Genomic DNA, 22,952 nt, shown 5'->3' with positions numbered 1-22,952 from the left:
TATATTTAAGCCCAAGAGTTACAGTCACTATTTGTACCTCCTGCTCTTTACATATGACAGTGAGCACAATTGTCAAATGGGAGGCAGTTCTGGGATCCGATTTCAGGACCTCCAGATTAAAGGACAGGCGCTTTGACCAGCTAATGCTGTGAAACCTAACGTCACAAGTCTTTGGATCTTTTGAAAACGCAAACAAGTCTTTCATGTTCCCTACTACGGGACCTCCTGCCTTTCATGTAGACCAGAGAGAACAGCCGCTGAAATGATGGAATCCCGGGATTTGAACAATCTGTTTACAAGACATGATAACTGCACAGCTATGCCAGGGCATCCTAAAATTGCATAGCATTATTTGAATAAAGCCAAGTACAAGAAAGTTGGATTTCCCTGTAGACCTCCTTCCTTTAATGTAGATCGGAAAGCACAGCCGTTGAAAGAAAGGCATGGCGTGGATTTGAACAGTCTGTTGACAAGATAGGCTCTTTGACCAGTTGTTACTGGGCACCCTAACGTCACATGGCTTCAAGTCTATTCAAAACGGCAACATGTCAGTCATATTTTCTCCTGGAACCTTCTGCCTTCCATGTAAACCGGAGAGCGGAGCCGCAGAAAAGAAGGAATGGCTGGGTTTGAACAATTTGTTGACAAGACATGGACATTTACACCTACGTCAGGGCATCCTAAAATTTTCAAACTATCTTTTAATATAGACAGGTATAAGAAACACAAATATAACCGTAGACCCTTCCGCCTTTAATTAAGCCCAAAGCCTACAATTATTGATGGAAGGTACCACTGGGATTTGAACCCAGAACCTTTTCTCCACAAGGCAGGTGCTATGGCCATGGGCACCCTTGAGCCTAAAGCCAGGCACAAGCCATAGTGCCCTAAAAGGGTTTGCTTAAGGAATTAAGTCCTATCAGTGAAGGCTTATGAGTGTCCATGAATTGGATTGGTCATTTAGCAAAACTATCAGAACGTTACGAGAGCTCTCATAAGAACCTTGAATTATCAAGGGGGTTGCACTTCATCCGTCAAAGACAACACTTAGCTGGCCACAGACTAAAGGCACCGCTGGGATTCGAACCCAGGACCTCCTGTTTACGAGACAGGCGCTTTAACCAACTAAGCCACAGCGCCTACGCAATGTGACAGGGTGAGTCACAGTGTGAAGAGATACAACAATCTGACAAAGAAAACGACTGAGTGGGGGTAAGAGACCACGAACACTTACAGAAGGCACCACTGGGATTTGAACCCAGGATCTCCTGTTTACAAGACAGGCGCTTTGACCAGCTAAGCCATGGCGCCCTCACAGGACAAGCTGACGGAGTCAAGTCTTATCAATGAAGGCTTTAGGCTAAAGAGTTTCAAAAAACTGGAATGGTCCATTTGCAAGTTTTCTGGAAAGTTTTGCCCATCGTCTAGGTCAGTGTTTCCCAACCCTGGTCCTCGGGCACCCCCTCCCAGAAAGTTTTAGATGTCTCCTTATTTAACACACCTGAATTAACTCATCAGCTTGTTAGGGACACATGTTTACCATTTTGGAAGGAGGCTGATGAGTCGAATCAGGTGTTTTAAATAAGGAGACATCTAAAACTTTCTGGGAGGGGGTGCCCGAGGACCAGGATTGGGAAACACTGGCTAGGTCTTTTCACTAAAAAGAGACAGCTGTCGCAACAACCATGAATTATCGGGACGTAGCACATATCAACAGAGAAAGAGCCACAGAATAGACCATAGCTGGCAACAAGCTAAAGGCACCGCTGGGATTCGAACCCAGGATCTCCTGTTTACTAGACAGGCACTTTAACCAACTAAGCCACGGCGCCACCTTCCTCCAGTGGCTTGCGGAACGGACAGTCAAAGTATGAGCAGATACAACAATGTGAGAAGAAAACCGTGAAGAAGGGCCATCAGAGCTAAAAGGCTACGACTCTGGTGGGACTCGAACCCACAACCTTTGAATCGCTTCGTTTTATAATCTAGAAGTCCAATGCGCTATCCATTGCGCCACAGAGCCAATAGCAAAGCCCCTTGATGTTTTGCACATAATCCTGGAGGAAGACAGATTTAAAGTATTATTATGAGCTTTTGTATATTTAAGCCCAAGAGTTACAGTCACTATTTGTACCTCCTGCTCTTTACATATGACAGTGAGCACAATTGTCAAATGGGAGGCAGTTCTGGGATCCGATTTCAGGACCTCCAGATTAAAGGACAGGCGCTTTGACCAGCTAATGCTGTGAAACCTAACGTCACAAGTCTTTGGATCTTTTGAAAACGCAAACAAGTCTTTCATGTTCCCTACTACGGGACCTCCTGCCTTTCATGTAGACCAGAGAGAACAGCCGCTGAAATGATGGAATCCCGGGATTTGAACAATCTGTTTACAAGACATGATAACTGCACAGCTATGCCAGGGCATCCTAAAATTGCATAGCATTATTTGAATAAAGCCAAGTACAAGAAAGTTGGATTTCCCTGTAGACCTCCTTCCTTTAATGTAGATCGGAAAGCACAGCCGTTGAAAGAAAGGCATGGCGTGGATTTGAACAGTCTGTTGACAAGATAGGCTCTTTGACCAGTTGTTACTGGGCACCCTAACGTCACATGGCTTCAAGTCTATTCAAAACGGCAACATGTCAGTCATATTTTCTCCTGGAACCTTCTGCCTTCCATGTAAACCGGAGAGCGGAGCCGCAGAAAAGAAAGAATGGCTGGGTTTGAACAATTTGTTGACAAGACATGGACATTTACACCTACGTCAGGGCATCCTAAAATTTTCAAACTATCTTTTAATATAGACAGGTATAAGAAACACAAATATAACCGTAGACCCTTCCGCCTTTAATTAAGCCCAAAGCCTACAATTATTGATGGAAGGTACCACTGGGATTTGAACCCAGAACCTTTTCTCCACAAGGCAGGTGCTATGGCCATGGGCACCCTTGAGCCTAAAGCCAGGCACAAGCCATAGTGCCCTAAAAGGGTTTGCTTAAGGAATTAAGTCCTATCAGTGAAGGCTTATGAGTGTCCATGAATTGGATTGGTCATTTAGCAAAACTATCAGAACGTTACGAGAGCTCTCATAAGAACCTTGAATTATCAAGGGGGTTGCACTTCATCCGTCAAAGACAGCACTTAGCTGGCCACAGACTAAAGGCACCGCTGGGATTCGAACCCAGGACCTCCTGTTTACGAGACAGGCGCTTTAACCAACTAAGCCACAGCGCCTACGCAATGTGAGAGGGTGAGTCACAGTGTGAAGAGATACAACAATCTGACAAAGAAAACGACTGAGTGGGGGTAAGAGACCACGACCACTTACAGAAGGCACCACTGGGATTTGAACCCAGGATCTCCTGTTTACAAGACAGGCGCTTTGACCAGCTAAGCCATGGCGCCCTCACAGGACAAGCTGACGGAGTCAAGTCTTATCAATGAAGGCTTTAGGCTAAAGAGTTTCAAAAAACTGGAATGGTCCATTTGCAAGTTTTCTGGAAAGTTTTGCCCATCGTCTAGGTCAGTGTTTCCCAACCCTGGTCCTCGGGCACCCCCTCCCAGAAAGTTTTAGATCTCTCCTTATTTAACACACCTGAATTAACTCATCAGCTTGTTAGGGACACATGTTTACCATTTTGGAAGGAGGCTGATGAGTCGAATCAGGTGTTTTAAATAAGGAGACATCTAAAACTTTCTGGGAGGGGGTGCCCGAGGACCAGGATTGGGAAACACTGGTCTAGGTATTTTCACTAAAAAGAGACAGCTGTCGCAACAACCATGAATTATCGGGACGTAGCACATATCAACAGAGAAAGAGCCACAGAATTAGACCATAGCTGGCAACAAGCTAAAGGCAACGCTGGGATTCGAACCCAGGATCTCCTGTTTACTAGACAGGCACTTTAACCAACTAAGCCACGGCGCCACCTTCCTCCAGTGGCTTGCGGAACGGACAGTCAAAGTATGAGCAGATACAACAATGTGAGAAGAAAACCGTGAAGAAGGGCCATCAGAGCTAAAAGGCTACGACTCTGGTGGGCCTCGAACCCACAACCTTTGAATCGCTTCGTTTCATAATCTAGAAGTCGAATGCGCTATCCATTGCGCCACAGAGCCAATAGCAAAGCCCCTTGATGTTTTGCACATAATCCTGGAGGAAGACAGATTTAAAGTATTATTATGAGCTTTTGTATATTTAAGCCCAAGAGTTACAGTCACTATTTGTACCTCCTGCTCTTTACATATGACAGTGAGCACAATTGTCAAATGGGAGGCAGTTCTGGGATCCGATTTCAGGACCTCCAGATTAAAGGACAGGCGCTTTGACCAGCTAATGCTGTGAAACCTAACGTCACAAGTCTTTGGATCTTTTGAAAACGCAAACAAGTCTTTCATGTTCCCTACTACGGGACCTCCTGCCTTTCATGTAGACCAGAGAGAACAGCCGCTGAAATGATGGAATCCCGGGATTTGAACAATCTGTTTACAAGACATGATAACTGCACAGCTATGCCAGGGCATCCTAAAATTGCATAGCATTATTTGAATAAAGCCAAGTACAAGAAAGTTGGATTTCCCTGTAGACCTCCTTCCTTTAATGTAGATCGGAAAGCACAGCCGTTGAAAGAAAGGCATGGCGTGGATTTGAACAGTCTGTTGACAAGATAGGCTCTTTGACCAGTTGTTACTGGGCACCCTAACGTCACATGGCTTCAAGTCTATTCAAAACGGCAACATGTCAGTCATATTTTCTCCTGGAACCTTCTGCCTTCCATGTAAACCGGAGAGCGGAGCCGCAGAAAAGAAGGAATGGCTGGGTTTGAACAATTTGTTGACAAGACATGGACATTTACACCTACGTCAGGGCATCCTAAAATTTTCAAACTATCTTTTAATATAGACAGGTATAAGAAACACAAATATAACCGTAGACCCTTCCGCCTTTAATTAAGCCCAAAGCCTACAATTATTGATGGAAGGTACCACTGGGATTTGAACCCAGAACCTTTTCTCCACAAGGCAGGTGCTATGGCCATGGGCACCCTTGAGCCTAAAGCCAGGCACAAGCCATAGTGCCCTACCAGGGTTTGCTTAAGGAATTAAGTCCTATCAGTGAAGGCTTATGAGTGTCCATGAATTGGATTGGTCATTTAGCAAAACTATCAGAACGTTACGAGAGCTCTCATAAGAACCTTGAATTATCAAGGGGGTTGCACTTCATCCGTCAAAGACAGCACTTAGCTGGCCACAGACTAAAGGCACCGCTGGGATTCGAACCCAGGACCTCCTGTTTACGAGACAGGCGCTTTAACCAACTAAGCCACAGCGCCTACGCTATGTGAGAGGGTGAGTCACAGTCTGAAGAGATACAACAATCTGACAAAGAAAACGACTGAGTGGGGGTAAGAGACCACGACCACTTACAGAAGGCACCACTGGGATTTGAACCCAGGATCTCCTGTTTACAAGACAGGCGCTTTGACCAGCTAAGCCATGGCGCCCTCACAGGACAAGCTGACGGAGTCAAGTCTTATCAATGAAGGCTTTAGGCTAAAGAGATTCAAAAAACTGGAATGGTCCATTTGCAAGTTTTCTGGAAAGTTTTGCCCATCGTCTAGGTCAGTGTTTCCCAGCCCAGGTCCTCGGGCACCCCCTCACACAAAGTTTTGGATGTCTCCTTATTTAACACACCTGAATTAACTCATCAGCTTGTTAGGGACACATGTTTACCATTTTGGAAGGAGGCTGATGAGTCGAATCAGGTGTTTTAAATAAGGAGACATCTAAAACTTTCTGGGAGGGGGTGCCCGAGGACCAGGATTGGGAAACACTGGCTAGGTCTTTTCACTAAAAAGAGACAGCTGTCGCAACAACCATGAATTATCGGGACGTAGCACATATCAACAGAGAAAGAGCCACAGAATTAGACCATAGCTGGCAACAAGCTAAAGGCACCGCTGGGATTCGAACCCAGGATCTCCTGTTTACTAGACAGGCACTTTAACCAACTAAGCCATGGCGCCACCTTCCTCCAGTGGCTTGCGGAACGGACAGTCAAAGTATGAGCAGATACAACAATGTGAGAAGAAAACCGTGAAGAAGGGCCATCAGAGCTAAAAGGCTACGACTCTGGTGGGACTCGAACCCACAACCTTTGAATCGCTTCGTTTCATAATCTAGAAGTCCAATGCGCTATCCATTGCGCCACAGAGCCAATAGCAAAGCCCCTTGATGTTTTGCACATAATCCTGGAGGAAGACAGATTTAAAGTATTATTATGAGCTTTTGTATATTTAAGCCCAAGAGTTACAGTCACTATTTGTACCTCCTGCTCTTTACATATGACAGTGAGCACAATTGTCAAATGGGAGGCAGTTCTGGGATCCGATTTCAGGACCTCCAGATTAAAGGACAGGCGCTTTGACCAGCTAATGCTGTGAAACCTAACGTCACAAGTCTTTGGATCTTTTGAAAACGCAAACAAGTCTTTCATGTTCCCTACTACGGGACCTCCTGCCTTTCATGTAGACCAGAGAGAACAGCCGCTGAAATGATGGAATCCCGGGATTTGAACAATCTGTTTACAAGACATGATAACTGCACAGCTATGCCAGGGCATCCTAAAATTGCATAGCATTATTTGAATAAAGCCAAGTACAAGAAAGTTGGATTTCCCTGTAGACCTCCTTCCTTTAATGTAGATCGGAAAGCACAGCCGTTGAAAGAAAGGCATGGCGTGGATTTGAACAGTCTGTTGACAAGATAGGCTCTTTGACCAGTTGTTACTGGGCACCCTAACGTCACATGGCTTCAAGTCTATTCAAAACGGCAACATGTCAGTCATATTTTCTCCTGGAACCTTCTGCCTTCCATGTAAACCGGAGAGCGGAGCCGCAGAAAAGAAGGAATGGCTGGGTTTGAACAATTTGTTGACAAGACATGGACATTTACACCTACGTCAGGGCATCCTAAAATTTTCAAACTATCTTTTAATATAGACAGGTATAAGAAACACAAATATAACCGTAGACCCTTCCGCCTTTAATTAAGCCCAAAGCCTACAATTATTGATGGAAGGTACCACTGGGATTTGAACCCAGAACCTTTTCTCCACAAGGCAGGTGCTATGGCCATGGGCACCCTTGAGCCTAAAGCCAGGCACAAGCCATAGTGCCCTAACAGGGTTTGCTTAAGGAATTAAGTCCTATCAGTGAAGGCTTATGAGTGTCCATGAATTGGATTGGTCATTTAGCAAAACTATCAGAACGTTACGAGAGCTCTCATAAGAACCTTGAATTATCAAGGGGGTTGCACTTCATCCGTCAAAGACAGCACTTAGCTGGCCACAGACTAAAGGCACCGCTGGGATTCGAACCCAGGACCTCCTGTTTACGAGACAGGCGCTTTAACCAACTAAGCCACAGCGCCTACGCTATTTGAGAGGGTGAGTCACAGTGTGAAGAGATACAACAATCTGACAAAGAAAACGACTGAGTGGGGGTAAGAGACCACGACCACTTACAGAAGGCACCACTGGGATTTGAACCCAGGATCTCCTGTTTACAAGACAGGCGCTTTGACCAGCTAAGCCATGGCGCCCTCACAGGACAAGCTGACGGAGTCAAGTCTTATCAATGAAGGCTTTAGGCTAAAGAGTTTCAAAAAACTGGAATGGTCCATTTGCAAGTTTTCTGGAAAGTTTTGCCCATCGTCTAGGTCAGTGTTTCCCAACCCTGGTCCTCGGGCACCCCCTCCCAGAAATTTTTAGATGGTCTCCTTATTTAACACACCTGAATTAACTCATCAGCTTGTTAGGGACACATGTTTACCATTTTGGAAGGAGGCTGATGAGTCGAATCAGGTGTTTTAAATAAGGAGACATCTAAAACTTTCTGGGAGGGGGTGCCCGAGGACCAGGATTGGGAAACACTGGCTAGGTCTTTTCACTAAAAAGTGACAGCTGTCGCAACAACCATGAATTATCGGGACATAGCACATATCAACTGAGAAAGAGCCACAGAATTAGACCATAGCTGGCAACAAGCTAAAGGCACCGCTGGGATTCGAACCCAGGATCTCCTGTTTACTAGACAGGCACTTTAACCAACTAAGCCACGGCGCCACCTTCCTCCAGTGGCTTGCGGAACGGACAGTCAAAGTATGAGCAGATACAACAATGTGAGAAGAAAACCGTGAAGAAGGGCCATCAGAGCTAAAAGGCTACGACTCTGGTGGGACTCAAACCCACAACCTTTGAATCGCTTCGTTTCATAATCTAGAAGTCCAATGCGCTATCCATTGCGCCACAGAGCCAATAGCAAAGCCCCTTGATGTTTTGCACATAATCCTGGAGGAAGACAGATTTAAAGTATTATTATGAGCTTTTGTATATTTAAGCCCAAGAGTTACAGTCACTATTTGTACCTCCTGCTCTTTACATATGACAGTGAGCACAATTGTCAAATGGGAGGCAGATCTGGGATCTGATTTCAGGACCTCCAGATTAAAGGACAGGCGCTTTGACCAGCTAATGCTGTGAAACCTAACGTCACAAGTCTTTGGATCTTTTGAAAACGCAAACAAGTCTTTCATGTTCCCTACTACGGGACCTCCTGCCTTTCATGTAGACCAGAGAGAACAGCCGCTGAAATGATGGAATCCCGGGATTTGAACAATCTGTTTACAAGACATGATAACTGCACAGCTATGCCAGGGCATCCTAAAATTGCATAGCATTATTTGAATAAAGCCAAGTACAAGAAAGTTGGATTTCCCTGTAGACCTCCTTCCTTTAATGTAGATCGGAAAGCACAGCCGGTGAAAGAAAGGCATGGCGTGGATTTGAACAGTCTGTTGACAAGATAGGCTCTTTGACCAGTTGTTACTGGGCACCCTAACGTCACATGGCTTCAAGTCTATTCAAAACGGCAACATGTCAGTCATATTTTCTCCTGGAACCTTCTGCCTTCCATGTAAACCGGAGAGCGGAGCCGCAGAAAAGAAAGAATGGCTGGGTTTGAACAATTTGTTGACAAGACATGGACATTTACACCTACGTCAGGGCATCCTAAAATTTTCAAACTATCTTTTAATATAGACAGGTATAAGAAACACAAATATAACCGTAGACCCTTCCGCCTTTAATTAAGCCCAAAGCCTACAATTATTGATGGAAGGTACCACTGGGATTTGAACCCAGAACCTTTTCTCCACAAGGCAGGTGCTATGGCCATGGGCACCCTTGAGCCTAAAGCCAGGCACAAGCCATAGTGCCCTAACAGGGTTTGCTTAAGGAATTAAGTCCTATCAGTGAAGGCTTATGAGTGTCCATGAATTGGATTGGTCATTTAGCAAAACTATCAGAACGTTACGAGAGCTCTCATAAGAACCTTGAATTATCAAGGGGGTTGCACTTCATCCGTCAAAGACAGCACTTAGCTGGCCACAGACTAAAGGCACCGCTGGGATTCAAACCCAGGACCTCCTGTTTACGAGACAGGCGCTTTAACCAACTAAGCCACAGCGCCTACGCTATGTGAGAGGGTGAGTCACAGTGTGAAGAGATACAACAATCTGACAAAGAAAACGACTGAGTGGGGGTAAGAGACCACGACCACTTACAGAAGGCACCACTGGGATTTGAACCCAGGATCTCCTGTTTACAAGACAGGCGCTTTGACCAGCTAAGCCATGGCGCCCTCACAGGACAAGCTGACGGAGTCAAGTCTTATCAATGAAGGCTTTAGGCTAAAGAGTTTCAAAAAACTGGAATGGTCCATTTGCAAGTTTTCTGGAAAGTGTTGCCCATCGTCTAGGTCAGTGTTTCCCAACCCTGGTCCTCGGGCACCCCCTCCCAGAAAGTTTTAGATGTCTCCTTATTTAACACACCTGAATTAACTCATCAGCTTGTTAGGGACACATGTTTACCATTTTGGAAGGAGGCTGATGAGTCGAATCAGGTGTTTTAAACAAGGAGACATCCAAAACTCTCCGGGAGGGGGCGCCCGAGGACCAGGACTGGGAAACACTGGTCTAGGTCTTTTCACTAAAAAGAGACAGCTGTCGCAACAACCATGAATTATCGGGACGTAGCACATATCAACTGAGAAAGAGCCACAGAATTAGACCATAGCTGGCAACAAGCTAAAGGCACCGCTGGGATTCGAACCCAGGATCTCCTGTTTACTAGACAGGCACTTTAACCAACTAAGCCACGGCGCCACCTTCCTCCAGTGGCTTGCGGAACGGACAGTCAAAGTATGAGCAGATACAACAATGTGAGAAGAAAACCGTGAAGAAGGGCCATCAGAGCTAAAAGGCTACGACTCTGGTGGGACTCGAACCCACAACCTTTGAATCGCTTCGTTTCATAATCTAGAAGTCCAATGCGCTATCCATTGCGCCACAGAGCCAATAGCAAAGCCCCTTGATGTTTTGCACATAATCCTGGAGGAAGACAGATTTAAAGTATTATTATGAGCTTTTGTATATTTAAGCCCAAGAGTTACAGTCACTATTTGTACCTCCTGCTCTTTACATATGACAGTGAGCACAATTGTCAAATGGGAGGCAGTTCTGGGATCCGATTTCAGGACCTCCAGATTAAAGGACAGGCGCTTTGACCAGCTAATGCTGTGAAACCTAACGTCACAAGTCTTTGGATCTTTTGAAAACGCAAACAAGTCTTTCATGTTCCCTACTACGGGACCTCCTGCCTTTCATGTAGACCAGAGAGAACAGCCGCTGAAATGATGGAATCCCGGGATTTGAACAATCTGTTTACAAGACATGATAACTGCACAGCTATGCCAGGGCATCCTAAAATTGCATAGCATTATTTGAATAAAGCCAAGTACAAGAAAGTTGGATTTCCCTGTAGACCTCCTTCCTTTAATGTAGATCGGAAAGCACAGCCGTTGAAAGAAAGGCATGGCGTGGATTTGAACAGTCTGTTGACAAGATAGGCTCTTTGACCAGTTGTTACTGGGCACCCTAACGTCACATGGCTTCAAGTCTATTCAAAACGGCAACATGTCAGTCATATTTTCTCCTGGAACCTTCTGCCTTCCATGTAAACCGGAGAGCGGAGCCGCAGAAAAGAAGGAATGGCTGGGTTTGAACAATTTGTTGACAAGACATGGACATTTACACCTACGTCAGGGCATCCTAAAATTTTCAAACTATCTTTTAATATAGACAGGTATAAGAAACACAAATATAACCGTAGACCCTTCCGCCTTTAATTAAGCCCAAAGCCTACAATTATTGATGGAAGGTACCACTGAGATTTGAACCCAGAACCTTTTCTCCACAAGGCAGGTGCTATGGCCATGGGCACCCTTGAGCCTAAAGCCAGGCACAAGCCATAGTGCCCTAACAGGGTTTGCTTAAGGAATTAAGTCCTATCAGTGAAGGCTTATGAGGTTACATGAATTGGATTGGTCATTTAGCAAAACTATCAGAACGTTACGAGAGCTCTCATAAGAACCTTGAATTATCAAGGGGGTTGCACTTCATCCGTCAAAGACAGCACTTAGCTGGCCACAGACTAAAGGCACCGCTGGGATTCGAACCCAGGACCTCCTGTTTACGAGACAGGCGCTTTAACCAACTAAGCCACAGCGCCTACGCTATTTGAGAGGGTGAGTCACAGTGTGAAGAGATACAACAATCTGACAAAGAAAACGACTGAGTGGGGGTAAGAGACCACGACCACTTATAGAAGGCACCACTGGGCATTGAACCCAGGATCTCCTGTTTACAAGACAGGCGCTTTGACCAGCTAAGCCATGGCGCCCTCACAGGACAAGCTGACGGAGTCAAGTCTTATCAATGAAGGCTTTAGGCTAAAGAGTTTCAAAAAACTGGAATGGTCCATTTGCAAGTTTTCTGGAAAGTTTTGCCCATCGTCTAGGTCAGTGTTTCCCAACCCTGGTCCTCGGGCACCCCCTCCCAGAAATTTTTAGATGGTCTCCTTATTTAACACACCTGAATTAACTCATCAGCTTGTTAGGGACACATGTTTACCATTTTGGAAGGAGGCTGATGAGTCGAATCAGGTGTTTTAAATAAGGAGACATCTAAAACTTTCTGGGAGGGGGTGCCCGAGGACCAGGATTGGGAAACACTGGCTAGGTCTTTTCACTAAAAACTGACAGCTGTCGCAACAACCATGAATTATCGGGACGTAGCACATATCAACTGAGAAAGAGCCACAGAATTAGACCATAGCTGGCAACAAGCTAAAGGCACCGCTGGGATTCGAACCCAGGATCTCCTGTTTACTAGACAGGCACTTTAACCAACTAAGCCACGGCGCCACCTTCCTCCAGTGGCTTGCGGAACGGACAGTCAAAGTATGAGCAGATACAACAATGTGAGAAGAAAACCGTGAAGAAGGGCCATCAGAGCTAAAAGGCTACGACTCTGGTGGGACTCAAACCCACAACCTTTGAATCGCTTCGTTTCATAATCTAGAAGTCCAATGCGCTATCCATTGCGCCACAGAGCCAATAGCAAAGCCCCTTGATGTTTTGCACATAATCCTGGAGGAAGACAGATTTAAAGTATTATTATGAGCTTTTGTATATTTAAGCCCAAGAGTTACAGTCACTATTTGTACCTCCTGCTCTTTACATATGACAGTGAGCACAATTGTCAAATGGGAGGCAGTTCTGGGATCCGATTTCAGGACCTCCAGATTAAAGGACAGGCGCTTTGACCAGCTAATGCTGTGAAACCTAACGTCACAAGTCTTTGGATCTTTTGAAAACGCAAACAAGTCTTTCATGTTCCCTACTACGGGACCTCCTGCCTTTCATGTAGACCAGAGAGAACAGCCGCTGAAATGATGGAATCCCGGGATTTGAACAATCTGTTTACAAGACATGATAACTGCACAGCTATGCCAGGGCATCCTAAAATTGCATAGCATTATTTGAATAAAGCCAAGTACAAGAAAGTTGGATTTCCCTGTAGACCTCCTTCCTTTAATGTAGATCGGAAAGCACAGCCGGTGAAAGAAAGGCATGGCGTGGATTTGAACAGTCTGTTGACAAGATAGGCTCTTTGACCAGTTGTTACTGGGCACCCTAACGTCACATGGCTTCAAGTCTATTCAAAACGGCAACATGTCAGTCATATTTTCTCCTGGAACCTTCTGCCTTCCATGTAAACCGGAGAGCGGAGTCAAGTCGTATCAATGAAGGCTTTAGGCTAAAGAGTTTCAAAAAACTGGAATGGTCCATTTGCAAGTTTTCTGGAAAGTTTTGCCCATCGTCTAGGTCAGTGTTTCCCAACCCTGGTCCTCGGGCACCCCCTCCCAGAAAGTTTTAGATGTCTCCTTATTTAACACACCTGAATTAACTCATCAGCTTGTTAGGGACACATGTTTACCATTTTGGAAGGAGGCTGATGAGTCGAATCAGGTGTTTTAAATAAGGAGACATCTAAAACTTTCTGGGAGGGGGTGCCCGAGGACCAGGATTGGGAAACACTGGCTAGGTCTTTTCACTAAAAAGAGACAGCTGTCGCAACAACCATGAATTATCGGGACGTAGCACATATCAACTGAGAAAGAGCCACAGAATTAGACCATAGCTGGCAACAAGCTAAAGGCACCACTGGGATTTGAACCCAGGATCTCCTGTTTACAAGACAGGCGCTTTGACCAGCTAAGCCATGGCGCCCTCACAGGACAAGCTGACGGAGTCAAGTCTTATCAATAAAGGCTTTAGGCTAAAGAGTTTCAAAAAACTGGAATGGTCCATTTGCAAGTTTTCTGGAAAGTTTTGCCCATCGTCTAGGTCAGTGTTTCCCAACCCTGGTCCTCGGGCACCCCCTCCCAGAAAGTTTTAGATGTCTCCTTATTTAACACACCTGAATTAACTCATCAGCTTGTTAGGGACACATGTTTACCATTTTGGAAGGAGGCTGATGAGTCGAATCAGGTGTTTTAAATAAGGAGACATCTAAAACTTTCTGGGAGGGGGTGCCCGAGGACCAGGATTGGGAAACACTGGCTAGGTCTTTTCACTAAAAAGAGACAGCTGTCGCAACAACCATGAATTATCGGGACGTAGCACATATCAACTGAGAAAGAGCCACAGAATTAGACCATAGCTGGCAACAAGCTAAAGGCACCGCTGGGATTCGAACCCAGGATCTCCTGTTTACTAGACAGGCACTTTAACCAACTAAGCCACGGCGCCACCTTCCTCCAGTGGCTTGCGGAACGGACAGTCAAAGTATGAGCAGATACAACAATGTGAGAAGAAAACCGTGAAGAAGGGCCATCAGAGCTAAAAGGCTACGACTCTGGTGGGGCTCGAACCTACAACCTTTGAATCGCTTCGTTTCATAATCTAGAAGTCCAATGCGCTATCCATTGCGCCACAGAGCCAATAGCAAAGCCCCTTGATGTTTTGCACATAATCCTGGAGGAAGACAGATTTAAAGTATTATTATGAGCTTTTGTATATTTAAGCCCAAGAGTTACAGTCACTATTTGTACCTCCTGCTCTTTACATATGACAGTGAGCACAATTGTCAAATGGGAGGCAGTTCTGGGATCCGATTTCAGGACCTCCAGATTAAAGGACAGGCGCTTTGACCAGCTAATGCTGTGAAACCTAACGTCACAAGTCTTTGGATCTTTTGAAAACGCAAACAAGTCTTTCATGTTCCCTACTACGGGACCTCCTGCCTTTCATGTAGACCAGAGAGAACAGCCGCTGAAATGATGGAATCCCGGGATTTGAACAATCTGTTTACAAGACATGATAACTGCACAGCTATGCCAGGGCATCCTAAAATTGCATAGCATTATTTGAATAAAGCCAAGTACAAGAAAGTTGGATTTCCCTGTAGACCTCCTTCCTTTAATGTAGATCGGAAAGCACAGCCGTTGAAAGAAAGGCATGGCGTGGATTTGAACAGTCTGTTGACAAGATAGGCTCTTTGACCAGTTGTTACTGGGCACCCTAACGTCACATGGCTTCAAGTCTATTCAAAACGGCAACATGTCAGTCATATTTTCTCCTGGAACCTTCTGCCTTCCATGTAAACCGGAGAGCGGAGCCGCAGAAAAGAAGGAATGGCTGGGTTTGAACAATTTGTTGACAAGACATGGACATTTACACCTACGTCAGGGCATCCTAAAATTTTCAAACTATCTTTTAATATAGACAGGTATAAGAAACACAAATATAACCGTAGACCCTTCCGCCTTTAATTAAGCCAAAAGCCTACAATTATTGATGGAAGGTACCACTGGGATTTGAACCCAGAACCTTTTCTCCACAAGGCAGGTGCTATGGCCATGGGCACCCTTGAGCCTAAAGCCAGGCACAAGCCATAGTGCCCTAACAGGGTTTGCTTAAGGAATTAAGTCCTATCAGTGAAGGCTTATGAGTGTCCATGAATTGGATTGGTCATTTAGCAAAACTATCAGAACGTTACGAGAGCTCTCATAAGAACCTTGAATTATCAAGGGGGTTGCACTTCATCCGTCAAAGACAGCACTTAGCTGGCCACAAACTAAAGGCACCGCTGGGATTCGAACCCAGGACCTCCTGTTTACGAGACAGGCGCTTTAACCAACTAAGCCACAGCGCCTACGCTATGTGAGAGGGTGAGTCACAGTGTGAAGAGATACAACAATCTGACAAAGAAAACGACTGAGTGGGGGTAAGAGACCACGACCACTTACAGAAGGCACCACTGGGATTTGAACCCAGGATCTCCTGTTTACAAGACAGGCGCTTTGACCAGCTAAGCCACGGCGCCCTCACAGGACAAGCTGACGGAGTCAAGTCTTATCAATGAAGGCTTTAGGCTAAAGAGTTTCAAAAAACTGGAATGGTCCATTTGCAAGTTTTCTGGAAAGTTTTGCCCATCGTCTAGGTCAGTGTTTCCCAACCCTGGTCCTCGGGCACCCCCTCCCAGAAAGTTTTAGATGTCTCCTTATTTAACACACCTGAATTAACTCATCAGCTTGTTAGGGACACATGTTTACCATTTTGGAAGGAGGCTGATGAGTCGAATCAGGTGTTTTAAATAAGGAGACATCTAAAACTTTCTGGGAGGGGGTGCCCGAGGACCAGGATTGGGAAACACTGGTCTAGGTCTTTTCACTAAAAAGAGACAGCTGTCGCAACAACCATGAATTATCGGGACGTAGCACATATCAACTGAGAAAGAGCCACAGAATTAGACCATAGCTGGCAACAAGCTAAAGGCACCGCTGGGATTCGAACCCAGGATCTCCTGTTTACTAGACAGGCACTTTAACCAACTAAGCCACGGCGCCACCTTCCTCCAGTGGCTTGCGGAACGGACAGTCAAAGTATGAGCAGATACAACAATGTGAGAAGAAAACCGTGAAGAAGGGCCATCAGAGCTAAAAGGCTACGACTCTGGTGGGACTCGAACCCACAACCTTTGAATCGCTTCGTTTCATAATCTAGAAGTCCAATGCGCTATCCATTGCGCCACAGAGCCAATAGCAAAGCCCCTTGATGTTTTGCACATAATCCTGGAGGAAGACAGATTTAAAGTATTATTATGAGCTTTTGTATATTTAAGCCCAAGAGTTACAGTCACTATTTGTACCTCCTGCTCTTTACATATGACAGTGAGCACAATTGTCAAATGGGAGGCAGTTCTGGGATCCGATTTCAGGACCCCCAGATTAAAGGACAGGCGCTTTGACCAGCTAATGCTGTGAAACCTAACGTCACAAGTCTTTGGATCTTTTGAAAACGCAAACAAGTCTTTCATGTTCCCTACTACGGGACCTCCTGCCTTTCATGTAGACCAGAGAGAACAGCCGCTGAAATGATGGAATCTGTTTACAAGACATGATAACTGCACAGCTATGCCAGGGCATCCTAAAATTGCATAGCATTATTTGAATAAAGCCAAGTACAAGAAAGTTGGATTTCCCTGTAGACCTCCTTCCTTTAATGTAGATCGGAAAGCACAGCCGTTGAAAGAAAGGCATGGCGTGGATTTGAACAGTCTGTTGACAAGATAGGCTCTTTGACCAGTTGTTACTGGGCACCCTAACGTCACATGGCTTCAAGTCTATTCAAAACGGCAACATGTCAGTCATATTTTCTCCTGGAACCTTCTGCCTTCCATGTAAACCGGAGAGCGGAGCCGCAGAAAAGAAGGAATGGCTGGGTTTGAACAATTTGTTGACAAGACATGGACATTTACACCTACGTCAGGGCATCCTAAAATTTTCAAACTATCTTTTAATATAGACAGGTATAAGAAACACAAATATAACCGTAGACCCTTCCGCCTTTAATTAAGCCCAAAGCCTACAATTATTGATGGAAGGTACCACTGGGATTTGAACCCAGAACCTTTTCTAAACAAGGCAGGTGCTATGGCCATGGGCACCCTAGAGCCTAAAGCCAGGCACAAGCCATAGTGCCCTAACAGGGTTTGCTTCAGGAATTAAGTCCTATCAGTGAAGGCTTATGAGTGTCCATGAATTGGATTGGTCATTTAGCAAAACTATCAGAACGTTACGAGAGCTCTCATAAGAACCTTGAATTATCAAGGGGGTTGCACTTCATCCGTCAAAGACAGCACTTAGCTGGCCACAGACTAAAGGCACCGCTGGGATTCGAACCCAGGACCTCCTGTTTACGAGACAGGCGCTTTAACCAACTAAGCCACAGCGCCTACGCTATGTGAGAGGGTGAGTCACAGTGTGAAGAGATACAACAATCTGACAAAGAAAACAACTGAGTGGGGGTAAGAGACCACGACCACTTACAGAAGGCACCACTGGGATTTGAACCCAGGATCTCCTGTTTACAAGACAGGCACTTTGACCAGCTAAGCCATGGCGCCCTCACAGGACAAGCTGACGGAGTCAAGTCTTATCAATGAAGGCTTTAGGCTAAAGAGTTTCAAAAAACTGGAATGGTCCATTTGCAAGTTTTCTGGAAAGTTTTGCCCATCGTCTAGGTCAGTGTTTCCCAACCCTGGTCCTCGGGCACCCCCTCCCAGAAAGTTTTAGATGTCTCCTTATTTAACACACCTGAATTAACTCATCAGCTTGTTAGGGACACATGTTTACCATTTTGGAAGGAGGCTGATGAGTCGAATCAGGTGTTTTAAATAAGGAGACATCTAAAACTTTCTGGGAGGGGGTGCCCGAGGACCAGGATTGGGAAACACTGGCTAGGTCTTTTCACTAAAAAGAGACAGCTGTCGCAACAACCATGAATTATCGGGACGTAGCACATATCAACTGAGAAAGAGCCACAGAATTAGACCATAGCTGGCAACAAGCTAAAGGCACCGCTGGGATTCGAACCCAGGATCTCCTGTTTACTAGAAAGGCACTTTAACCAACTAAGCCACGGCGCCACCTTCCTCCAGTGGCTTGCGGAACGGACAGTCAAAGTATGAGCAGATACAACAATGTGAGAAGAAAACCGTGAAGAAGGGCCATCAGAGCTAAAAGGCTACGACTCTGGTGGGGCTCGAACCTACAACCTTTGAATCGCTTTGTTTCATAATCTAGAAGTCCAATGCGCTATCCATTGCGCCACAGAGCCAATAGCAAAGCCCCTTAATGTTTTGCACATAATCCTGGAGGAAGACAGATTTAAAGTATTATTATGAGCTTTTGTATATTTAAGCCCAAGAGTTACAGTCACTATTTGTACCTCCTGCTCTTTACATATGACAGTGAGCACAATTGTCAAATGGGAGGCAGTTCTGGGATCCGATTTCAGGACCTCCAGATTAAAGGACAGGCGCTTTGACCAACTAATGCTGTGAAACCTAACGTCACAAGTCTTTGGATCTTTTGAAAACGCAAACAAGTCTTTCATGTTCCCTACTACGGGACCTCCTGCCTTTCATGTAGGCCAGAGAGAACAGCCGCTGAAATGATGGAATCCCGGGATTTGAACAATCTGTTTACAAGACATGATAACTGCACAGCTATGCCAGGGCATCCTAAAATTGCATAGCATTATTTGAATAAAGCCAAGTACAAGAAAGTTGGATTTCCCTGTAGACCTCCTTCCTTTAATGTAGATCGGAAAGCACAGCCGTTGAAAGAAAGGCATGGCGTGGATTTGAACAGTCTGTTGACAAGATAGGCTCTTTGACCAGTTGTTACTGGGCACCCTAACGTCACATGGCTTCAAGTCTATTCAAAACGGCAACATGTCAGTCATATTTTCTCCTGGAACCTTCTGCCTTCCATGTAAACCGGAGAGCGGAGCCGCAGAAAAGAAGGAATGGCTGGGTTTGAACAATTTGTTGACAAGACATGGACATTTACACCTACGTCAGGGCATCCTAAAATTTTCAAACTATCTTTTAATATAGACAGGTATAAGAAACACAAATATAACCGTAGACCCTTCCGCCTTTAATTAAGCCCAAAGCCTACAATTATTGATGGAAGGTACCACTGGGATTTGAACCCAGAACCTTTTCTCCACAAGGCAGGTGCTATGGCCATGGGCACCCTTGAGCCTAAAGCCAGGCACAAGCCATAGTGCCCTAACAGGGTTTGCTTAAGGAATTAAGTCCTATCAGTGAAGGCTTATGAGTGTCCATGAATTGGATTGGTCATTTAGCAAAACTATCAGAACGTTACGAGAGCTCTCATAAGAACCTTGAATTATCAAGGGGGTTGCACTTCATCCGTCAAAGACAGCACTTAGCTGGCCACAGACTAAAGGCACCGCTGGGATTCGAACCCAGGACCTCCTGTTTACGAGACAGGCGCTTTAACCAACTAAGCCACAGCGCCTACGCTATGTGAGAGGGTGAGTCACAGTGTGAAGAGATACAACAATCTGACAAAGAAAACGACTGAGTGGGGGTAAGAGACCACGACCACTTACAGAAGGCACCACTGGGATTTGAACCCAGGATCTCCTGTTTACAAGACAGGCGCTTTGACCAGCTAAGCCATGGCGCCCTCACAGGACAAGCTGACGGAGTCAAGTCTTATCAATGAAGGCTTTAGGCTAAAGAGTTTCAAAAAACTGGAATGGTCCATTTGCAAGTTTTCTGGAAAGTTTTGCCCATCGTCTAGGTCAGTGTTTCCCAACCCTGGTCCTCGGGCACCCCCTCCCAGAAAGTTTTAGATGTCTCCTTATTTAACACACCTGAATTAACTCATCAGCTTGTTAGGGACACATGTTTACCATTTTGGAAGGAGGCTGATGAGTCGAATCAGGTGTTTTAAATAAGGAGACATCTAAAACTTTCTGGGAGGGGGTGCCCGAGGACCAGGATTGGGAAACACTGGTCTAGGTCTTTTCACTAAAAAGAGACAGCTGTCGCAACAACCATGAATTATCGGGACGTAGCACATATCAACTGAGAAAGAGCCACAGAATTAGACCATAGCTGGCAACAAGCTAAAGGCACCGCTGGGATTCGAACCCAGGATCTCCTGTTTACTAGACAGGCACTTTAACCAACTAAGCCACGGCGCCACCTTCCTCCAGTGGTTTGCGGAACGGACAGTCAAAGTATGAGCAGATACAACAATGTGAGAAGAAAACCGTGAAGAAGGGCCATCAGAGCTAAAAGGCTACGACTCTGGTGGGACTCGAACCCACAACCTTTGAATCGCTTCGTTTCATAATCTAGAAGTCCAATGCGCTATCCATTGCGCCACAGAGCCAATAGCAAAGCCCCTTGATGTTTTGCACATAATCCTGGAGGAAGACAGATTTAAAGTATTATTATGAGCTTTTGTATATTTAAGCCCAAGAGTTACAGTCACTATTTGTACCTCCTGCTCTTTACATATGACAGTGAGCACAATTGTCAAATGGGAGGCAGTTCTGGGATCCGATTTCAGGACCTCCAGATTAAAGGACAGGCGCTTTGACCAGCTAATGCTGTGAAACCTAACGTCACAAGTCTTTGGATCTTTTGAAAACGCAAACAAGTCTTTCATGTTCCCTACTACGGGACCTCCTGCCTTTCATGTAGACCAGAGGGAACAGCCGCTGAAATGATGGAATCCCGGGATTTGAACAATCTGTTTACAAGGCAGGATAACTGCACAGCTATGCCAGGGCATCCTAAAATTGCATAGCATTATTTGAATAAAGCCAAGTACAAGAAAGTTGGATTTCCCTGTAGACCTCCTTCCTTTAATGTAGATCGGAAAGCACAGCCGTTGAAAGAAAGGCATGGCGTGGATTTGAACAGTCTGTTGACAAGATAGGCTCTTTGACCAGTTGTTACTGGGCACCCTAACGTCACATGGCTTCAAGTCTATTCAAAACGGCAACATGTCAGTCATATTTTCTCCTGGAACCTTCTGCCTTCCATGTAAACCGGAGAGCGGAGCCGCAGAAAAGAAGGAATGGCTGGGTTTGAACAATTTGTTGACAAGACATGGACATTTACACCTACGTCAGGGCATCCTAAAATTTTCAAACTATCTTTTAATATAGACAGGTATAAGAAACACAAATATAACCGTAGACCCTTCCGCCTTTAATTAAGCCCAAAGCCTACAATTATTGATGGAAGGTACCACTGGGATTTGAACCCAGAACCTTTTCTCCACAAGGCAGGTGCTATGGCCATGGGCACCCTTGAGCCTAAAGCCAGGCACAAGCCATAGTGCCCTAACAGGGTTTGCTTAAGGAATTAAGTCCTATCAGTGAAGGCTTATGAGTGTCCATGAATTGGATTGGTCATTTAGCAAAGCTATCAGAACGTTACGAGAGCTCTCATAAGAACCTTGAATTATCAAGGGGGTTGCACTTCATCCGTCAAAGACAGCACTTAGCTGGCCACAGACTAAAGGCACCGCTGGGATTCGAACCCAGGACCTCCTGTTTACGAGACAGGCGCTTTAAGCAACTAAGCCACAGCGCCTACGCTATGTGAGAGGGTGAGTCACAGTGTGAAGAGATACAACAATCTGACAAAGAAAACGACTGAGTGGGGGTAAGAGACCACGACCACTTACAGAAGGCACCACTGGGATTTGAACCCAGGATCTCCTGTTTACAAGACAGGCGCTTTGACCAGCTAAGCCATGGCGCCCTCACAGGACAAGCTGACGGAGTCAAGTCTTATCAATGAAGGCTTTAGGCTAAAGAGTTTCAAAAAACTGGAATGGTCCATTTGCAAGTTTTCTGGAAAGTTTTGCCCATCGTCTAGGTCAGTGTTTCCCAACCCTGGTCCTCGGGCACCCCCTCCCAGAAAGTTTTAGATGTCTCCTTATTTAACACACCTGAATTAACTCATCAGCTTGTTAGGGACACATGTTTACCATTTTGGAAGGAGGCTGATGAGTCGAATCAGGTGTTTTAAATAAGGAGACATCTAAAACTTTCTGGGAGGGGGTGCCCGAGGACCAGGATTGGGAAACACTGGCTAGGTCTTTTCACTAAAAAGATGACAGCTGTCGCAACAACCATGAATTATCGGGACGTAGCACATATCAACTGAGAAAGAGCCACAGAATTAGACCATAGCTGGCAACAAGCTAAAGGCACCGCTGGGATTCGAACCCAGGATCTCCTGTTTACTAGACAGGCACTTTAACCAACTAAGCCACGGCGCCACCTTCCTCCAGTGGCTTGCGGAACGGACAGTCAAAGTATGAGCAGATACAACAATGTGAGAAGAAAACCGTGAAGAAGGGCCATCAGAGCTAAAAGGCTACGACTCTGGTGGGGCTCGAACCTACAACCTTTGAATCGCTTCGTTTCATAATCTAGAAGTCCAATGCGCTATCCATTGCGCCACAGAGCCAATAGCAAAGCCCCTTGATGTTTTGCACATAATCCTGGAGGAAGACAGATTTAAAGTATTATTATGAGCTTTTGTATATTTAAGCCCAAGAGTTACAGTCACTATTTGTACCTCCTGCTCTTTACATATGACAGTGAGCACAATTGTCAAATGGGAGGCAGTTCTGG

General features: G+C 45.4%; 37 non-coding genes across 37 annotated transcripts; all 37 read right to left on the bottom strand.

The window, feature by feature from the left end:
* Window positions 1–1,066: 1,066 nt before the first annotated feature.
* Window positions 1,067–1,140, bottom strand: trnat-cgu (transfer RNA threonine (anticodon CGU)). The gene has a single exon. It is a non-coding gene; the product is annotated as a tRNA-Thr (tRNA).
* A 97-nt stretch (window positions 1,141–1,237) lies between these two features.
* Window positions 1,238–1,311, bottom strand: trnat-ugu (transfer RNA threonine (anticodon UGU)). Its single transcript has one exon. It is a non-coding gene; the product is annotated as a tRNA-Thr (tRNA).
* A 447-nt stretch (window positions 1,312–1,758) lies between these two features.
* On the bottom strand, window positions 1,759–1,832 carry trnat-agu (transfer RNA threonine (anticodon AGU)). Its single transcript has one exon. It is a non-coding gene; the product is annotated as a tRNA-Thr (tRNA).
* Window positions 1,833–1,933: 101 nt separating this feature from the next.
* Window positions 1,934–2,023, bottom strand: trnar-ucu (transfer RNA arginine (anticodon UCU)). Its single transcript is given in 2 exon segments — window positions 1,934–1,969; window positions 1,987–2,023. It is a non-coding gene; the product is annotated as a tRNA-Arg (tRNA).
* Window positions 2,024–3,163: 1,140 nt separating this feature from the next.
* On the bottom strand, window positions 3,164–3,237 carry trnat-cgu (transfer RNA threonine (anticodon CGU)). Its single transcript has one exon. It is a non-coding gene; the product is annotated as a tRNA-Thr (tRNA).
* A 97-nt stretch (window positions 3,238–3,334) lies between these two features.
* Window positions 3,335–3,408, bottom strand: trnat-ugu (transfer RNA threonine (anticodon UGU)). The gene has a single exon. It is a non-coding gene; the product is annotated as a tRNA-Thr (tRNA).
* Window positions 3,409–5,262: 1,854 nt separating this feature from the next.
* Window positions 5,263–5,336, bottom strand: trnat-cgu (transfer RNA threonine (anticodon CGU)). Its single transcript has one exon. It is a non-coding gene; the product is annotated as a tRNA-Thr (tRNA).
* A 97-nt stretch (window positions 5,337–5,433) lies between these two features.
* Window positions 5,434–5,507, bottom strand: trnat-ugu (transfer RNA threonine (anticodon UGU)). Its single transcript has one exon. It is a non-coding gene; the product is annotated as a tRNA-Thr (tRNA).
* Window positions 5,508–5,955: 448 nt separating this feature from the next.
* Window positions 5,956–6,029, bottom strand: trnat-agu (transfer RNA threonine (anticodon AGU)). The gene has a single exon. It is a non-coding gene; the product is annotated as a tRNA-Thr (tRNA).
* Window positions 6,030–6,130: 101 nt separating this feature from the next.
* Window positions 6,131–6,220, bottom strand: trnar-ucu (transfer RNA arginine (anticodon UCU)). Its single transcript is given in 2 exon segments — window positions 6,131–6,166; window positions 6,184–6,220. It is a non-coding gene; the product is annotated as a tRNA-Arg (tRNA).
* A 1,140-nt stretch (window positions 6,221–7,360) lies between these two features.
* Window positions 7,361–7,434, bottom strand: trnat-cgu (transfer RNA threonine (anticodon CGU)). The gene has a single exon. It is a non-coding gene; the product is annotated as a tRNA-Thr (tRNA).
* Window positions 7,435–7,531: 97 nt separating this feature from the next.
* Window positions 7,532–7,605, bottom strand: trnat-ugu (transfer RNA threonine (anticodon UGU)). The gene has a single exon. It is a non-coding gene; the product is annotated as a tRNA-Thr (tRNA).
* Window positions 7,606–8,054: 449 nt separating this feature from the next.
* Window positions 8,055–8,128, bottom strand: trnat-agu (transfer RNA threonine (anticodon AGU)). Its single transcript has one exon. It is a non-coding gene; the product is annotated as a tRNA-Thr (tRNA).
* Window positions 8,129–8,229: 101 nt separating this feature from the next.
* trnar-ucu (transfer RNA arginine (anticodon UCU)) lies at window positions 8,230–8,319 on the bottom strand. The gene is given in 2 exon segments: window positions 8,230–8,265; window positions 8,283–8,319. It is a non-coding gene; the product is annotated as a tRNA-Arg (tRNA).
* A 1,140-nt stretch (window positions 8,320–9,459) lies between these two features.
* On the bottom strand, window positions 9,460–9,533 carry trnat-cgu (transfer RNA threonine (anticodon CGU)). Its single transcript has one exon. It is a non-coding gene; the product is annotated as a tRNA-Thr (tRNA).
* A 97-nt stretch (window positions 9,534–9,630) lies between these two features.
* trnat-ugu (transfer RNA threonine (anticodon UGU)) lies at window positions 9,631–9,704 on the bottom strand. The gene has a single exon. It is a non-coding gene; the product is annotated as a tRNA-Thr (tRNA).
* Window positions 9,705–10,153: 449 nt separating this feature from the next.
* trnat-agu (transfer RNA threonine (anticodon AGU)) lies at window positions 10,154–10,227 on the bottom strand. The gene has a single exon. It is a non-coding gene; the product is annotated as a tRNA-Thr (tRNA).
* A 101-nt stretch (window positions 10,228–10,328) lies between these two features.
* Window positions 10,329–10,418, bottom strand: trnar-ucu (transfer RNA arginine (anticodon UCU)). Its single transcript is given in 2 exon segments — window positions 10,329–10,364; window positions 10,382–10,418. It is a non-coding gene; the product is annotated as a tRNA-Arg (tRNA).
* A 1,140-nt stretch (window positions 10,419–11,558) lies between these two features.
* On the bottom strand, window positions 11,559–11,632 carry trnat-cgu (transfer RNA threonine (anticodon CGU)). The gene has a single exon. It is a non-coding gene; the product is annotated as a tRNA-Thr (tRNA).
* Window positions 11,633–11,729: 97 nt separating this feature from the next.
* On the bottom strand, window positions 11,730–11,803 carry trnat-ugu (transfer RNA threonine (anticodon UGU)). The gene has a single exon. It is a non-coding gene; the product is annotated as a tRNA-Thr (tRNA).
* A 449-nt stretch (window positions 11,804–12,252) lies between these two features.
* trnat-agu (transfer RNA threonine (anticodon AGU)) lies at window positions 12,253–12,326 on the bottom strand. Its single transcript has one exon. It is a non-coding gene; the product is annotated as a tRNA-Thr (tRNA).
* Window positions 12,327–12,427: 101 nt separating this feature from the next.
* On the bottom strand, window positions 12,428–12,517 carry trnar-ucu (transfer RNA arginine (anticodon UCU)). Its single transcript is given in 2 exon segments — window positions 12,428–12,463; window positions 12,481–12,517. It is a non-coding gene; the product is annotated as a tRNA-Arg (tRNA).
* Window positions 12,518–13,620: 1,103 nt separating this feature from the next.
* Window positions 13,621–13,694, bottom strand: trnat-ugu (transfer RNA threonine (anticodon UGU)). Its single transcript has one exon. It is a non-coding gene; the product is annotated as a tRNA-Thr (tRNA).
* A 448-nt stretch (window positions 13,695–14,142) lies between these two features.
* On the bottom strand, window positions 14,143–14,216 carry trnat-agu (transfer RNA threonine (anticodon AGU)). Its single transcript has one exon. It is a non-coding gene; the product is annotated as a tRNA-Thr (tRNA).
* Window positions 14,217–15,547: 1,331 nt separating this feature from the next.
* On the bottom strand, window positions 15,548–15,621 carry trnat-cgu (transfer RNA threonine (anticodon CGU)). The gene has a single exon. It is a non-coding gene; the product is annotated as a tRNA-Thr (tRNA).
* A 97-nt stretch (window positions 15,622–15,718) lies between these two features.
* trnat-ugu (transfer RNA threonine (anticodon UGU)) lies at window positions 15,719–15,792 on the bottom strand. The gene has a single exon. It is a non-coding gene; the product is annotated as a tRNA-Thr (tRNA).
* A 449-nt stretch (window positions 15,793–16,241) lies between these two features.
* On the bottom strand, window positions 16,242–16,315 carry trnat-agu (transfer RNA threonine (anticodon AGU)). Its single transcript has one exon. It is a non-coding gene; the product is annotated as a tRNA-Thr (tRNA).
* Window positions 16,316–16,416: 101 nt separating this feature from the next.
* trnar-ucu (transfer RNA arginine (anticodon UCU)) lies at window positions 16,417–16,506 on the bottom strand. Its single transcript is given in 2 exon segments — window positions 16,417–16,452; window positions 16,470–16,506. It is a non-coding gene; the product is annotated as a tRNA-Arg (tRNA).
* A 1,123-nt stretch (window positions 16,507–17,629) lies between these two features.
* trnat-cgu (transfer RNA threonine (anticodon CGU)) lies at window positions 17,630–17,703 on the bottom strand. The gene has a single exon. It is a non-coding gene; the product is annotated as a tRNA-Thr (tRNA).
* Window positions 17,704–17,800: 97 nt separating this feature from the next.
* On the bottom strand, window positions 17,801–17,874 carry trnat-ugu (transfer RNA threonine (anticodon UGU)). The gene has a single exon. It is a non-coding gene; the product is annotated as a tRNA-Thr (tRNA).
* A 1,853-nt stretch (window positions 17,875–19,727) lies between these two features.
* trnat-cgu (transfer RNA threonine (anticodon CGU)) lies at window positions 19,728–19,801 on the bottom strand. Its single transcript has one exon. It is a non-coding gene; the product is annotated as a tRNA-Thr (tRNA).
* A 97-nt stretch (window positions 19,802–19,898) lies between these two features.
* trnat-ugu (transfer RNA threonine (anticodon UGU)) lies at window positions 19,899–19,972 on the bottom strand. The gene has a single exon. It is a non-coding gene; the product is annotated as a tRNA-Thr (tRNA).
* A 449-nt stretch (window positions 19,973–20,421) lies between these two features.
* trnat-agu (transfer RNA threonine (anticodon AGU)) lies at window positions 20,422–20,495 on the bottom strand. The gene has a single exon. It is a non-coding gene; the product is annotated as a tRNA-Thr (tRNA).
* A 101-nt stretch (window positions 20,496–20,596) lies between these two features.
* trnar-ucu (transfer RNA arginine (anticodon UCU)) lies at window positions 20,597–20,686 on the bottom strand. The gene is given in 2 exon segments: window positions 20,597–20,632; window positions 20,650–20,686. It is a non-coding gene; the product is annotated as a tRNA-Arg (tRNA).
* A 1,140-nt stretch (window positions 20,687–21,826) lies between these two features.
* trnat-cgu (transfer RNA threonine (anticodon CGU)) lies at window positions 21,827–21,900 on the bottom strand. Its single transcript has one exon. It is a non-coding gene; the product is annotated as a tRNA-Thr (tRNA).
* A 97-nt stretch (window positions 21,901–21,997) lies between these two features.
* trnat-ugu (transfer RNA threonine (anticodon UGU)) lies at window positions 21,998–22,071 on the bottom strand. Its single transcript has one exon. It is a non-coding gene; the product is annotated as a tRNA-Thr (tRNA).
* A 449-nt stretch (window positions 22,072–22,520) lies between these two features.
* On the bottom strand, window positions 22,521–22,594 carry trnat-agu (transfer RNA threonine (anticodon AGU)). The gene has a single exon. It is a non-coding gene; the product is annotated as a tRNA-Thr (tRNA).
* Between the last annotated feature and the right edge of the window lie 358 nt (window positions 22,595–22,952).

Source organism: Misgurnus anguillicaudatus, chromosome 9 (assembly GCF_027580225.2).
Source record: "Misgurnus anguillicaudatus chromosome 9, ASM2758022v2, whole genome shotgun sequence".
Taxonomy (NCBI): domain Eukaryota; kingdom Metazoa; phylum Chordata; class Actinopteri; order Cypriniformes; family Cobitidae; genus Misgurnus; species Misgurnus anguillicaudatus.
This window is presented reverse-complemented; position numbering and strand designations above follow the sequence as displayed.